This window comes from Protopterus annectens, chromosome 5.part0 (genome assembly GCF_019279795.1).
Source record: "Protopterus annectens isolate FY-2018-M chromosome 5.part0, PAN1.0, whole genome shotgun sequence".
In the NCBI taxonomy this organism is placed as follows: domain Eukaryota; kingdom Metazoa; phylum Chordata; order Ceratodontiformes; family Protopteridae; genus Protopterus; species Protopterus annectens.
The window spans coordinates 1,115,620,074-1,115,635,191 of record NC_056735.1 but is presented as its reverse complement, the minus strand read 5'-3'; the positions used below and the strand labels follow the sequence as shown (position 1 = coordinate 1,115,635,191).

General features: G+C 43.7%; 1 protein-coding gene across 3 annotated transcripts in view; it reads right to left on the bottom strand.

The window, feature by feature from the left end:
• CEP126 (centrosomal protein 126) overlaps positions 1-15,118 on the bottom strand; it is a 1,197,756-nt gene that overhangs the window by 930,211 nt on the left and 252,427 nt on the right. The window contains exon 2 of one of the 3 annotated variants that reach the window (XM_044070979.1): positions 5,800-6,003. The exons of the other annotated variants lie outside the window; for them this stretch is intronic. The gene's annotated coding sequence lies outside the window, so the exon portion shown is untranslated. The remainder of the gene's footprint in view (positions 1-5,799; positions 6,004-15,118) is intronic. 3 annotated transcript variants of the gene reach the window in all.

The following is a 15,118-nucleotide window of genomic DNA, read 5'->3' as shown; positions in this document are numbered from 1 at the left end:
TCCAGTGTAACCATCTGGAACTTAGTCTTTTTTACAGATTTGTTCAGTTTGCGGAGGTCCAAAATGGGTCTCTGGTCCCGTATTCTTTGGAACTAAAAAGAACCTTGTGTATGTTCTGGATCCTATCTTGTCTGTGGAGACAGGTTGGATGACTTTTTTCTAGCAACTTCTGAATTTCTACAGCTGCTTGTTTCCTGTGACTGGGTGGAATGTCAGGAATCCTTCTCATTAGTGGGGCTGGGAACAAAGATAAGTGACCCCCGATTGCCTCCAGAGAGGGACAGATGGGCCTCCTTTTAGGAATGCTGAAAGGGTTTACCCAAGAAAGATTCTCTGTCACCCTGGATTTGCCATGTTCTGATGAAATCTGCGTTTTAGACAGATGAAAGCGCTAAACCCGTGTGGATTCCAATAAAGAGTATCTGTTTTTTACTGGCTTCGAGTGTTGTGGATATATCCTGTTCTGTCATTTCCTTTTACCAGTTGGATCACATTGGATTTTCCCAGGATGTGCATTGCTATCAGAAAGCGTTGGGACGAAGTAGCCCACTGCTATACTCTCAGGGCCTCTAGACAAAGGGGGGTAAGATTTGGTTCCTCCTTGTTTGTTTATATACCAAACAAATGACATGTCTGAATGGACTGCAATTGTTCCTAGTGGAAGAAAGTCTTGGAATGCCTGGAATGCCAGAAGCACCACTCTCACCTCTAAGACACTGATATGCAAATGGGCCTTGTGATCCTGCCACGTGCCTTGGGTTGTTCTTCCCAGATAATGCCCCCCCACCCTATCTGGGAGGCATCCGTGGTCACTGTGGCTAGTGGGGATGGGAGAATAAAGGGTGACCTAAGGTCACTTGGTCTGAAGGTAGCCACCAACGTAGGTCTTTCCTGCAAGATTCTGTTAGCATTATCTGATATGACATTAGAAGTTCCTGCATGGACCATTGGGCAAACAGGAGTCATTGTAAGATCCCCATGTGCATCTGAGCTAGGGGAATTACATTGATAGCTGCTGCCACTGTGCCCAATATTTTGAGAATTGTCTTTGCTTGAGTCTTTTTTTTTAAAAGGAGGTCCATAACCTGTGCTTAAAGGGTGTATATCCTTTCTGGTGGAAGTTTTACCATCAGTGGAGAAGCATCTAAATCTGTGCCTATAAAAACTATATGTTGCGATGGCAATAAGGCAGATTTTTCATAGTTTATCATAATCCCTAAATGAGCACAGAGATTCAAAGTGGTGACTCTCGTTTGTGTAAGTGGATGCTTGGTGTTGGCAGTTACGAGCCAGTCGTCTAGATATGGAAACACCCAGAATCCTAAACGCCTCAGGTGAGCCGTAACCACTGCCATTGGTGAACACTCTGGGGGCTGTAGTGGGACCAAAGGGCAGAGCTCGGAATCGGTAGTGACTGGCTCCCAGTTGAAAGTGCAGATGACTCCTGGATGGTCTGTCCATTTTTATATGGTAGTACACATCCTGGAGGTCTATATAGCACATCAATGGCCTTTTCCCAGAAAAGGGAGAATCGACTCCAGTGTAACCATCTGGAACTTAGTCTTTTTTACAGATTTGTTCAGTTTGCGGAGGTCCAAAATGGGTCTCTGGTCCCGTATTCTTTGGAACTAAAAAGAACCTTGTGTATGTTCTGGATCCTATCTTGTCTGTGGAGACAGGTTGGATGACTTTTTTCTAGCAACTTCTGAATTTCTACAGCTGCTTGTTTCCTGTGACTGGGTGGAATGTCAGGAATCCTTCTCATTAGTGGGGCTGGGAACAAAGATAAGTGACCCCCGATTGCCTCCAGAGAGGGACAGATGGGCCTCCTTTTAGGAATGCTGAAAGGGTTTACCCAAGAAAGATTCTCTGTCACCCTGGATTTGCCATGTGGCTGATGTCTTCCATTATTATCTCCTCCTCTGCCTCTGAAGGAAGGTTCACCACATGTGTCTGGAAAGGCTCTTTGGGATTTTTGAAACCACATTTTCCCTCCCTTTTGACTCTTAGGATAGGGTCTAGAAGGTGTGGCAAAATGGACTCTGACAGCAGAGAGACTCTTGCCTTCCTGTTCACACCTAGTTAGTGTTTCTTTGATTTTGCCCAAAAAGGAATGAGCCATTGAAAGGGGTGTTAATAAAGGATGACCTGAAGGGTTCCACAAAGTTACACAAGTGCATCCAGAAATGTTACCTAACAGCGATTCCGAAACCCACTGATCTACTCGCTCTATCGGCTGCATAAGAAATGAGCCTCATAGATGAGTTCACTACTGAATTAAGGCTGGAGAGTTGGGAGGACACCTTATCTGCAGCATCTGCAGCTACTGAATTCTGGAGAGCATCTCCAAGCTCCTTTAGGAGATCTTTATGTAGCCTCGTGAAATGAGTAAGATAATTCAGGGACCTAAGTGTAAAGGTTGCTGAAGAGAACATGCACTTTCCATATCTGTCCATCATGCACGAGTCTTTGTTCAGAGGATGGACAGACGTGGACATCTAAGACAACTCCTTTTTGGTGGCTGCCACCACCACCACCATAGCATCTACCAGGGCCCCTTTTGTCAAAAAAGTTTTGTCTTCTGGAGAAGTAATAAATTTATTTGGCCTCCTAGGGACAGGTTCCACTGTATCTGGAGACTCCCATGCCTTTTGACAAACCAGTTCCATGAGTTCTCTGAAAGGTGGAGACAACCAAGTGGCAGAAGGGTGAGACCCAAAAGCCTTCAGGTAAACAGACTCCTCATGAGAATGGGTGATGGGCTTCCAGCCACCTCTTTGTTTAAGGATCTCTAAGATGTCTGCAAAGGAGACATCTTCAGAGGGCGACCATGGGGACCCTTCTGAGTCATCAAGGTCTGTGTCAGACATGACTGACTCCTGCAGGGAGTCCAAATGCTTCCTCTTGCATAATCTTTTCTGAGGGATCTCTTCGGGAGGACATTACAGACAGGTTTCAGAAGAGAAGGGTTCGCCCATAAGGGCAACCTGGGGCTCTGGGTCTCTACGTCTGAGTGGAGCTGGTAATGCCAAGACAGACACTGGTGCCTTTGGGGGAGGAATGACTTGACCTGAGAGTGTGGCTGTCCGCGGAGACAGTGCTCTCTTCATAGCTTCAAAAGCCCCCCCCGCCAATGACCCAAGGAAACCCCCGGTTCCAAAGAACTGGAAGGTCCCCCGGCCCCATGGTGGCCGCCTCCGAAGCAGAGGTAGGAGCCGAAGTTACCTGAGCCGAGGTCCCAAGAGGCAAGATTGGATCAGAAGAAAAATCATTCCAACTCCCCTCCCCGGACCAGGCCAGGAAGTGTTGGCTCCTAGACCTCTCAAACGGTGCCGAGGTAGTTGGGGCAGTAGGAGCCGAAGATCCTGGAACAGGTCTCAGCTCCAATGGTTCCAGCCCTATCAGTTCTGTACATTCTGGCTCCGAAACCACAACTTGGGTCAGAGGAGGAATTGATGTTGTTGGGATAGGTGTAGTCGGTGCCGAATCCTTCTGGGATGGTTCTGACAAAAGTTTTGCCAGCACCAGTGTCCTTAAAAGTCTCTGCAACACGTGAGACACATCATCATCACAAAGGCTTTTAGAGGATCGAGAGGAGGGAGCTGGGGATTCTATGGTCTGTAAAAAAAAGGTGACCTCAATGTAGTAGATACCGGCTCCACAGCAGGGGACCGGCTCCTCACTTGGAAAACCAGCAGCTCCGAAGCAAGTGATATATTAGAAAGGAAAAAGTCTCTTGGACCCAACAGATTTGGACATTGTCGGAGACATCTTCCCAGACCTTTTCAATGGCTCTGAACCCTCTGAAGCAGTAGGGGATGACATTTTTGAAGTTGTGGTAGTCTTGTACGATTTTTGTGTAGGAGAAATGGACTTCTTTGGAGGATTTTGACCCTGTTCCAATGCCTCTGTAAAAGAAGATTTCACCAGTCCTCTTAAGATTAGCTTGTTCTTCCTCTCATGAAGAACCCTGGAGCTAAAGGAGTGGCAAATTGCACATGACTCCTGTAAATGAACCGCCCCAGACAGTAAATACATTCAGTGTGCCCATCGGTGATGAACATTTTTTGACTGCACTTAGGGTATTTCTTGAAACCCGAAGGTTTAACTTCTTTACCTTGTTTAAACATTGTACAAGCTACAACAACCAAGTAATCAAAGGAAGACTGGACCTGCAACTCTCTAATTTAAACAAGTTAGTCTGATAGGGAAATATATAATTTCAAAGGATAACTGCCATGCAACAACAATTCTAATCAAGTGATATATTAGAAAGGAAAAAGGTAACCAACAATCACACAGGAACTATAGAAAAGACACACCTCTAAAATATAAAGCTATGACTGCTTAAAGCAAACTATGCAGTTGCACACAGAAAAACTTATCTACAGTCTCCTATTTATTTAAAGTACTTGCTAAGCACTCTAAAAGGCAAATAGTAAAATGTATTTGACTAAACTACTGTAAAAACTGGATAGGGAACTATTTAGGCCTAAATAAAAAGCAGCCAGAAGTTAAACAACACTCACTAATAAAGTATTTAAACACACTACCTAATAAATGTGTATTAATATTAACTAACTAAGCTATTAAGATACACTAAGAGTATAAACTAGAGGAATATAAGAAAAAAATGTTTTCCACTTAGCCAGAGCTGGAAGAATCGCTCTGTTTCAGTGACAAATGAGATCTGAGGAAGGCACCAGTGCATCATGGGATAGGGAGTGAGTCACGAGCTGGTTGAAGACCTCGTGCTATAGTAAATCGCCAAGTCAGAACAGAGGATCAGATCCAAACCCATCAGTACAGAATGAAGAAAAGAGAGGACAACTTCACATATATGGTTTCTGTCGTAAAAGATAAAGTGGGATTTTTTTCCCCCCTCAGTGAAACCTGAATAAAGCTTATTTGCTCAGCAATGGAACAGCATTATACAACTGTCAAATCTTGATATTCCACATATGAGCACACTGTTCTGTGGCATGAAAGCTCTCAAGATCTTGATGCTCAAACCTAATTCAAGGTTTGGGAGCATGGAAGGTGCTCTGAAATATTTGTCAACTGGCCAGCTGTTGCAACCTGTACAACAACCACCCATGTAGCATAAGCTACTGCGGCACTGACCCTTATGAAGAACATCAAACAGGACAGATAAAAGCATATAAATGTCAAAATGATGATGAGTTTTTTAAATGTTGTGAAAGCCCTCAATCATCTCTGGTCTAAGATCTCTGCAAGTTTTCATGAAAGACACAGTGACGTGGTACATAAACAATTTGGAGAATAAAATATCCTAGCCTCTTAGAAGACTTGCTATGATAGCCTGGGAGGTATCAACTCATCTGATTTTGAGTCTTCAAGCTTCATACATTCCATCAGGCTAAAACACAGAAGACAAGGTAAGTAGAAACAGAACAGAAACTCACAAAGGGGAACTACACCTGGGGCTCTTCCAGGTAGGTTTGTTTACCTTGTCTCAGAACAGACAGGTAAAGAAAGTACAGTTGTGTAGGTTTCCTCACTGCTGCGGTAACCTTTAGACTATAGGAATTGTGCATTGCACACAGATAGACCAACCAGAAGCAGTAAGGCAACAAACAGCTTAGTATTGAACAGGCCCCAGTACTCAGCCACTGTGTGTTTCACACTTGACAACTCACAGCCAGTGGGGGAATCTCTTTTTGGTCTGCAACAAAGGTATGACAGTTGTCGAATATACTGACAAATAAAGCATTCTAGCTCTATACAATGTAGGCATGCCCTAGACTGCCATCTACTGATTTCTGGACAAATTCTTACCTGATATGAGTGGCCACATCACGAACAATATACAATCCTCTATAAACTGATGAATCAAATTGATAGGTCTACAGTTGTCCAGTGATTGTTGTACATATCATATCCTTTGGGTATTGGATGCTGCAAAAGCATGCTCAATCTCCTCATCGACCATGGATGTGGGTCGTGTTGAGCTTGTGAGAAGCAAAGATGGGTCCAATAGACCTAGTGAATAAGGAGAGGAGCTTGTTGCAACTGATGGTCAGGTGCAGGGGTGAGGTTATAATTTATTTTATATTTTAAAAAAAGAGAATTTTGGAACTTTTAAAGTTAAGAGTATGTAAAATATCAGTGAAACATTAAAAACACAAGCAGTAACAGCAAATTTATATTAACAAACATTAAGAAATTCATTTTAAGGCACAAGTCTATAAACTGAAAAGTATACCTTTAAACAATCCTAGCACATGGTGAAGAAGAAATCTTTATTTTTTACATAATAATTTCCAGAGTTACTACACTGCATGTATTTACTAATAAGGAATCTCTGAACAGAGCTACTTCAGTTGTCTAAGAGTTCATTTTCTCAGAGGTACCACATATTTATCAAAGCATCTGTACATATACACAGATCATATTGAGGTTATGGAATACCCTGCAAAGTGAAGGATTCAGTGTAGAAAATCGAATGCAGAAAGCACAATAGGATAGAGCAATGGATATCCAAATTAAGGGGAAACCAGTGGAACAGGAAGCAATTGCTCAGGTACCATATCAAGATATTTTGGAGCCTTCCACAGGAAACCAGTATAACCATTCACTTGAAGCTAGACAGCAAGGAAAGGAACAGGAAACTGTGGAAACTTTGATGCAGTTAATGTTGAAGAGTGATAGGCCAGTGAGTTCCCATATGACAGAGCAACGGATGGCACAGGATGAAACTGAAGAGAAGGTACCACAGGAAGATGTTATAAAACTTTCTATATAATGCCCACACAAAATGGAAAACAAGGAATGTGCCTTCAGTTTGGAAGAAAAATGATATAAGAGAAGAGTTGCTTGATTTAATATACATGGATAGATATATTAACATCCATGAGAGAAATAGAATGCAGAAGGTCAATAAAACCCCAAAAGTCAGAAGTCTGATAAAACAAATGAATGCAATAATTAGGTCTGTCCATAGAGATCCATGTGATATAACAGAAGTAAACAGGATATATTACTATGCTGCTAAATTAATAACTGATAAAGTTCTCCCACAAAAACACAGGGTAGCACGGAAGGGGATAAATCGAATACCATCATGAAATTATCGAATAGAGAAAAAGTACAGTTGTGTACACTTACTATAAATGTAGATGTTTGAGTGTATTCACTGTTGCAGTCATTACATTTCGGTTATCTGCTTGCAGGTAGCCCTCAGTCAGCCTGATTACCAAAGTCTTGGGTCTTGTGTCAGTTGCTGTCTCATCTTCCATGACGTCAGGTACTCAGGGGTATAAAGCATGCAGCCGACGCCATTACATCAGATTTTCTTGCCCCAGATGTCAGGTGCCCCCATAATGGGAAGCAATTATATACAAGGTTACACCTCCAACAAAAAGCAAATACACCAAAAAGCTTAAATACAGTAAACAAGCAGCGAGGTATAGTCAATAGAAGTCAGGGGGCTGGAGGGAGGGTAACCAGGACTGCAACAGTGAATACACTCTAACATCTACATTTATGGTAAGTGTATACAACTGTACTATGTTCTTCATGTTTCACTGTTGCAGTCATTACATTTGGGTAGATTCACAAAGTTATGGAAGGGAGAAACCAGCTCTGGATTTAGAAAAAATTGGCAAGTGGTAATGCTTGGTGAAGGTATGTACAGAACTCCAGGTAGCAGCTTCTAGGATGTCCCTGGTAGGAACACTTCTGAGAAAGGCTGTAGAAGTAGCTGCAGCCCTGGTGGAATGGGATCTTATCCTCTGTGGGGTAGGTTTTTCCATGATGCTTATAGCAGAATTGAATGCAATGGCCTATCCACTTAGAAATGGTTTGCTTTGAAATTGCCTTCCCCTCTGCCCCTGCAGCAAAGGCAACTAGCAGCTGTTCAGATTTCCTGAGAGGCTTAGTCCTGTCCAAATAAAATCTAAGTTGTCTGTGCATGTCCAAGGAGTGCAGCATTCATTCTCCTTTGTTCTGTGGATTAGAAAAGAAGGGTGGCAAATGAATGGACTGATTAACGGCCACACTGGATACCACCTTGGGCATAAAGGAAGGATTGGTCCTGAGGGACACCCTGTCCACATGAAAGATGATGAAGGGCTCCAATGTCATGAGGGCCTGTAATTCAGACACCCTTCTTGCTGAAGTGATGGCTAGAAGGAAGGCTGTTTTCCAAGAAAGGAATTTCAACTCTGCAGTTGCAGCTGGCTCAAATAGAGGTAGAGTGAGCTTTTCCAATACAATGTTAAGGTCCCAGGCTGGAGTAGGGGGCTCTCCTGGGTGGTCTTAAATTTTTAGGCCCTCTGAGGAATTGTTTCAGCAGGGGATGAGAGAAGAGGGGAGGCTCAGTATCATAATGTGCTGAAATGGCTGACACATGAATTTTAATAGAAGAGAAGGAAAGGCCCTTGTGAAGCATCTCTGTTACGTATTGAAGAATATGCAGTAAACTGGGCACTGTTGTGCCAAACCCCTGAGTCCGGCTCCAGGAACAGAATCTTTTCCACTTTTCAGCATAGGATTTTCTAGTACTAGGCCTCCTTGCCTCCAGGATGGCATCCAGCACTTGCTTGCTGAGGGATGGTATAGCAGAACTCAGGTAATTAGCCAGGCTGCCCGGTTCAGGGTTTGAAGTTGGGGGTACAGAATCTGGCCCTCCTGCTGGGACAGCAAGGAAGGGGTCTGAGGTAGGTGCCCTGGTTCCAGTAGTGATATACTGCACAAGAGGGGGTACACCAGTGTTGACGTGGCCAGTCTGGTCAAATGAGTATTATACTTGGTTTGTCCTGTTTGATCTTTAGTAGAACTTTCGAGAGGAGAGGCAGAGGGGGAAAGGCATAAACTGCGAGGCTTTCCTAGGTGAAGGACAGGGCATCCACTTTCCAAGTTTGTCTGTGGGGAGTCCTTGTGCAGAATTTGTCCAATTGGTACTTCTGAGGGAAGGCAAATAGGTCTGTCTCTGGGCTCCCCCATTTGTTTCTCAAAATGTTGAATTTCTTTGGTTCCAGTTTCCACTCGTGTGGATCCATGAGATTTCTGCTTGGGTCATCTGCCAGAGTATTTAGCTTGCCTGGCAGGAACTGAGCTTGTAGGTGCACCTGGTAGCTCAAGGCTGTGTTCCACAGAGCCATGGCTAGTCTGCAGAGAGGGTACGAGTTGGTTCCCCCATGCTTGTTTATGTACCACATAACAGTGGCGTTGTCCGTCTTTACCAATAATTGTCCTGGAAGAATGTGGTTCTTGAAGGCTGTCAGAGAATTCTGTACAGCTAACATTTCTTTTTGATCGATATGCAGGTTCATTTGAATCGGGTTCCATTTGCCCTGAATGCACCTGTCAAGTGAGCCCTCCATGCATAGTCTGATGCGTCTGTTGTTAGGGTTTGGGCGGCAGGGGGTAGAGTCCCTTGTTGTGGTGGCAGGCCTCTGCCCACCAAAGGAACTCTGTCTTTATACAAGGAATGATAAGAATCATTGAGTCCAGATCCTGAGAATGTTGACACCATAGGCTTTTTAGATACAATTGTAGATTCCTCATATGCAGTCTTGCATATGGAATTAGTAGAATGCAAGAGGCCATGAACCCCAGGGCTTAAAGTATTTTTCTTGCAGATAGCTGGGTCTTTGTGGCCAGTAGTTTGAAGTAGGCTGTCAAATAAACTTGTTTCTCTGGCGTGAGGTAGGCCATCTGGGATGTTGTATTCAAGCTTGCTCCCAAGAATACAATTTGTTGGCAGGGTACTAGGTGTGATTTCTTTTGTTTATGGTGTATCCCAGTGAGGTTAGCAGTTTCTTTACAAATGCCAGATGATTTAATAGTATGTCCTGGCTTTCTGCCTGAATTAGACAATCGTCCAGGTATGGGTATATTTGAATATTTCTTTGCCTGCAAAATGCAATGACTGGAGATAGGCACTTTGTGAATACCCTGGGTGCAGTAGATCAGCCATAGGGCAGTGCAGAGAACTGATAGTGCATGTAGCCTGCTCTGAAGCGTAGGTATTTTCTTCCAGATTCCCTTATAGGGATGTGCAGGTAAGCTTCCTTTAAATCCAATGTTGCCAACCAGGCATTTTTGCCCAGCATGGGAAGCAGCTGATGAGTTAGCATTTTGAATTTTGGGATTACCAAAAAGGTGTTTAGGATAGATAGGTCCAGGATAGGATGCCAGGAGTTGTTTGGATAGATAGGTCCAGGATAGGATGCCAGGAGTTGTCTTTTCTGGGTACCAGGAAAGGTCTTGAGTAAAAACCTTGTCCTCATTCCTCTTCTGGAACAGGTTGAATAGCCCTGATACTTAGAAGAGAGAGAACCTGCTGTTGAGCCTCTGCCCACTGATTTGGGGGTAGGTCTGGCCAACCGTTTGGGGTTGTTAAGTTTTGGAAGTGGAATCTGTATCCTTGGGAAACTATATTTAAAACCCATTTGTCTTGGGTAACGAGTTCCCAGTTTTTTGCATGCAGGGTGATCTTTTCCCCCCTAAAGGAGCAGTTAGTTGAGCAGGGCTTGGAAGGTTTAAGGTTAAGTCATTGTGACAGTTTACCATAGGGAGGTGTCCTACTACTTCCAGCTTTGGAAGTGGGAGCCCCCCACTGCTTAGGCCTGTGAGTACCTTGAGACTGTAGCCTGGGTGGTCTGCTGGTCCTGGGTTTGGACTGAGAAGGCCTGGAATAGACAGGAAAGGACCAATTCTTAGAAGGCCAGTGCCTACCAAATCTGGGAGGCTGTACTGGCAGGAAATCTTTAACAGTTTGCATAGATTTAGCTTTTTCCTCCATCTTTTTAAGTACTACTTCTGCTATGTTGTCAAACAGACGGTCTTTGTTTAAGGGAGCATCCAGTAATTTAGCTTTAACATGATCTGGCAAAGTTTGCTCCTTGATCCAAGCATGCCTTCTAAGTACAGACCCAGTGACAGCAGCCCTGCAAGATGCCTCTAAGGAGTCAAAACCACATTGTAAAGTATGTTTACCAACTTGTTCAGCAGAATGCATTAAATCCTGTAATTCTTTATTTTCAGCACAGTCAGGAATCAACATAATATCCAATAATATGCTGCTGATACTTTAACATATGAAACTGGCAGTTTAAGGCCCTAATGGCCAAAGTAGTAGCAGAAGTGTATACCTTCTTACCCAATCTGTCCAGGGCCCTGGAATCTCTATCAGAGGGGCTAGGGTTTTTGGCAGTAGTAGCCTTAATGCCTTTGGGTCCCTGTGAAATGGTCTCTGGGTCGACAGTAGGATTCTTAAAGAGGAACTTGAGAGAGTCGGGTACTCTGTAATACCTGTCAGGTTTCTTGGGAGCTGGAGGTAAAGTGTCTTGGGCAAGGCTAGATTCCAAGAAGGCATCTACAATGTCCAGTACAGGAGGGATAGCTAAAGGCCTGTGTTGAGGTAGGAGCAAGAATTCCCTAAGCCTCTTTTTGGAGTCAGAGTAATGCTCCCTAAGAGTGTGCAAAGTTTCACCAAAAGAGAAATCTTCTGGAGGTGAAGGAGAGGGAATGGAGTCCTCTGCATCAGAATACTCATAGGTAGATAAGGGCAAATGCTGGTCATCAGAAGAAACAGAAATTTCAGAATCCTAATCAGAAGAATCAGAGGGAAAATCAGTTCTAGGTCTCTTAGAGGGAGAAGGTTGGCTTCCCCTGATTAGAGTAATAAGGTCTTCAGCCATTCTTATAATTTGTTTTTTAGGCATATGGGCTTGAACATGCAGTCTGGGTGTCGGTTTTCTAGGCGTGGATCGAGTTTTAGGCCTTGAAGAAGAAGATGGCATCGATTTGATATGCAAGTCAGTAGGCCTGAATACACCCTCAGAAACCGGTGCCTGCACAGCAGCTCCGGACCCATCCAAGGTAGAGACATTCACAGGTTCCATAGTCGAAGAAGCATCTCGCGGCATACCGGACTCTGAATGGGTCTCAGTAGAGGCCTGCGAATCTGAAGTAGCGGGTATCAGGGGCTAGGAAAGCGCCTCACTGAGTACCGGTGAACTGACGACTAGCTTAACGGAAGCGTTGTCGGCAGCTATGGACCTATGCGGTCTGTCTCTGCCTTTATCTTTACGTTTTTTCGGAATGTCGGTAGTCGGATGGCTTACCGAAGCCATTTCTGGATAATTGAACCGAGTACTGAAATAGTTTGATTTGAAAATGAACTGATGACGAATAATTCGGGGATTGAATAAGGCACAAAACCGACAGCGAGGGACATCGTGGTCTGGGCCTAAGCAAGGAATGCAGTACGAATTAAAATTTTTATGACGTATTTGCTTTCCACAAGAAATACAATTGTTAACTTTTACTGACATCGGTTTAGAGGAAGAAAAAGGACCCCCAATGGAGTACTTAGCTTTTCTGAAGACTTCGGTTCTGAAACTCGAAAACAAAAATTTCAGGAGTTGGCTGACCGGCACTTGCAAACTGCTTCTGCTTCGGGCACCGCACAGCAAGAAAGACTGATGTAATGGCATCGGATGCATGCTTTATACTCCTGACTACCTGACGTCATGGAAGATGAGACAGCAACCGATACAGGACCCAAGACTTTGATAATCAGGCCGACTGAGGGCAACCTGCAAGCAGATAACCCAAATGTAATGACTGCAACAGTGAAACATGAAGAACATCTATGAAGCAATTAAGACAAGAAGTCTCACTGTTAGAAGACTATCGAAGAAGGAATAGATCAACAAAAATACTAAGAAAGATAGATGTGATAAAATCAATGCACAGTATTAGAACAGACCAGGATTGATCATACACTATTCACAAACAAACAAAAAATTTCAGCACAGATGGAAAACCTTAGAAGATACACAGATAAATATAAAGTAAAAGTATAAAATAAGCAATTTATTGATGACCCAAAAAAGTTTTGGAGAGAATTGGGAAACAAGGTAAAAAGAATTGAAAGACCGTCAAAAAAAGAAGAAATAGATACATTTTGGAGAAGTATCTATGAAGATCCTGTGGAACATAACAGAGATGATAAATGGATAGACGACATAAAAGAAAGAAATAGAAGTTATGTACTTACCATAACGTTCCATGTGGAGTGTTCATCTCGCCTTTGTTCTTACACATGGGTTCGGAGCCGATCCTCGGCTCCGTGCCGGCCTCTTGCAAGCTCTGCATCGAGAAGAAGCTCGAGACAATCTAATACCCACAATTCCCCTCTGCCTTTACCTCAGATCTAGTTTGCAAGCAAACCAATCTACATAACAGTACATTCATGCCATACATCTATACATACATAACAGACACATATAAGTATATGTGTATACCAACTATGTACAGAGAATAAAGACAGTAGTAAAATGCTTCTGGCCAGGCATCAAAGAACGTTCCTCCTAAGGGTGGGAGGGTGGGACTGTAAGAACAAAGGCGAGATGAACACTCCACATGGAGCGTTATGGTAAGTACATACTTCTATATGTGATAGTGTTCAATCCGCCGTTTGTTCTTACACATGGGTAGCGTCCTAGCTCCTAAATCCTGAGGAACTCACGGGAGGGCGTTCTTGAGCACAGTGGAACCAAAGGTTGCTCTGTCCTAGAAACCTTATCTACTTTATAATGAGAAATAAATGTATGTGGCTTAGACCAGGTAGCAGCCGCACAAATAGCATCCAGAGGTGGCGAGCTGCATGAGCCAAAGGCGTGAATATTGATCTTGTGGAATGTCCCTTGGGTTTGTTTAGAAGGGTTGATTTGCAGAATCGTATACATAGATTATACAATCAGATAACCACTTTGAAAGAGTTCTTTTGGTAACTGCAAGTCCTTTCCTGCTATCAGCAAAAGCCACAAAGAGTTGATCTGTTTTCCTGTGATCTTTTGTTCTATCAAATAAAACCTTAGCTGTCTGTGAACATCAATTTGTGCAACATATACTCCATTTTGTTGGAGTGGTTTTGAAGAAAGTGGGTAATTCAATGGACTGATTAATGTTGTTAATAGAACACACTTTAGGGAGGAAGGATGAATTGGTACGAAGAGAAACTCTGTCAGAGTGAAAGATTAGATAAGGGTGCTTGATGGAAAGAGCCTGAAGTTCAGACACTGGTCTAGCAGAAGTAATGGCTACCAGAAAGAGAGTTTTCCAGGACAAAAATTTTAATGGGCAAGAAGAGGCAGGTTCAAAGGGGCAACATTAATTTAGATAGTAACAAGTTTAGACTCCAAGGTGGCGTAGGAGATCTGACTGGAGGTCTAATATGAAAAACTCCTTTTAGAGGCTTTACAAAGTCTGTGAGCCATGATAGGAGCTCCACACTCTTCCACATGGAAATTGAAATGGCAGCCAATTGAACTCTTAGAGTAGCAGGAGAAGCACCCTGATGAAATAAGTCTGTCAAGAACTCTAAAATCTTATTCAAAGGAGCTGTAAAGGGATCAGCGTGGTGTGTATTCCCAGAATACAAACCGTTTCCATTGCTAGTATATGTTTTAGTAGTGGAAGCCTTATGCGAAGCCACTAATATATTCTGAACTGCTGGTGACAAGAGATCAGACCTGGCTAAGTTAGAATTGGAGCAGCCAAGCTGCTAGATGGAGTGACAGGAGCGTGGGATGGGGAACCCCTGGCAGGTGAGTCAGCAGATCGGCTCTGGGTCCAGAATCCAGGGTCCCCGAATGCAGTGAGTTTTCAGGAGGAAACCAAATTTGACGAGGCCAGAATGGAGCAATGAGAATTATCGTCCTGTGAAGGTTCCTGGCTTTCTGGAGAAATTTGGTATCAGAGGAAATGGAGGAAATGCGTGCAGGAGTCCGGGGCAATGTCGTAAACCAGTGCGTCCCTGGGGACTTCCCTGGAGGGGTAATAGGGCAAAGTAGCTCCTGCATTTGGCGTTCATTGGAGACGCAAACAGGTGCATGAGAAGGCTGGCCCCATGTCGCGAAAAAATCCTTTTAGCCACTGACTGTTTCAGAGACCACTCGTGTGGTAGCAGAATTGCTCTGCTCAGCTTGTCGGCTATGGCGTTGGATGACCCGGGATATGCGTTGCTATTAGAAAGCGACCCGTGGACTCTGCCCACACCAAATTCTCATGGCCTCTCTGCATAGTTGATGGGACCTGGTTCCCCTTGTTTGTTTATGTACCAGACTACCCGACATTTGGG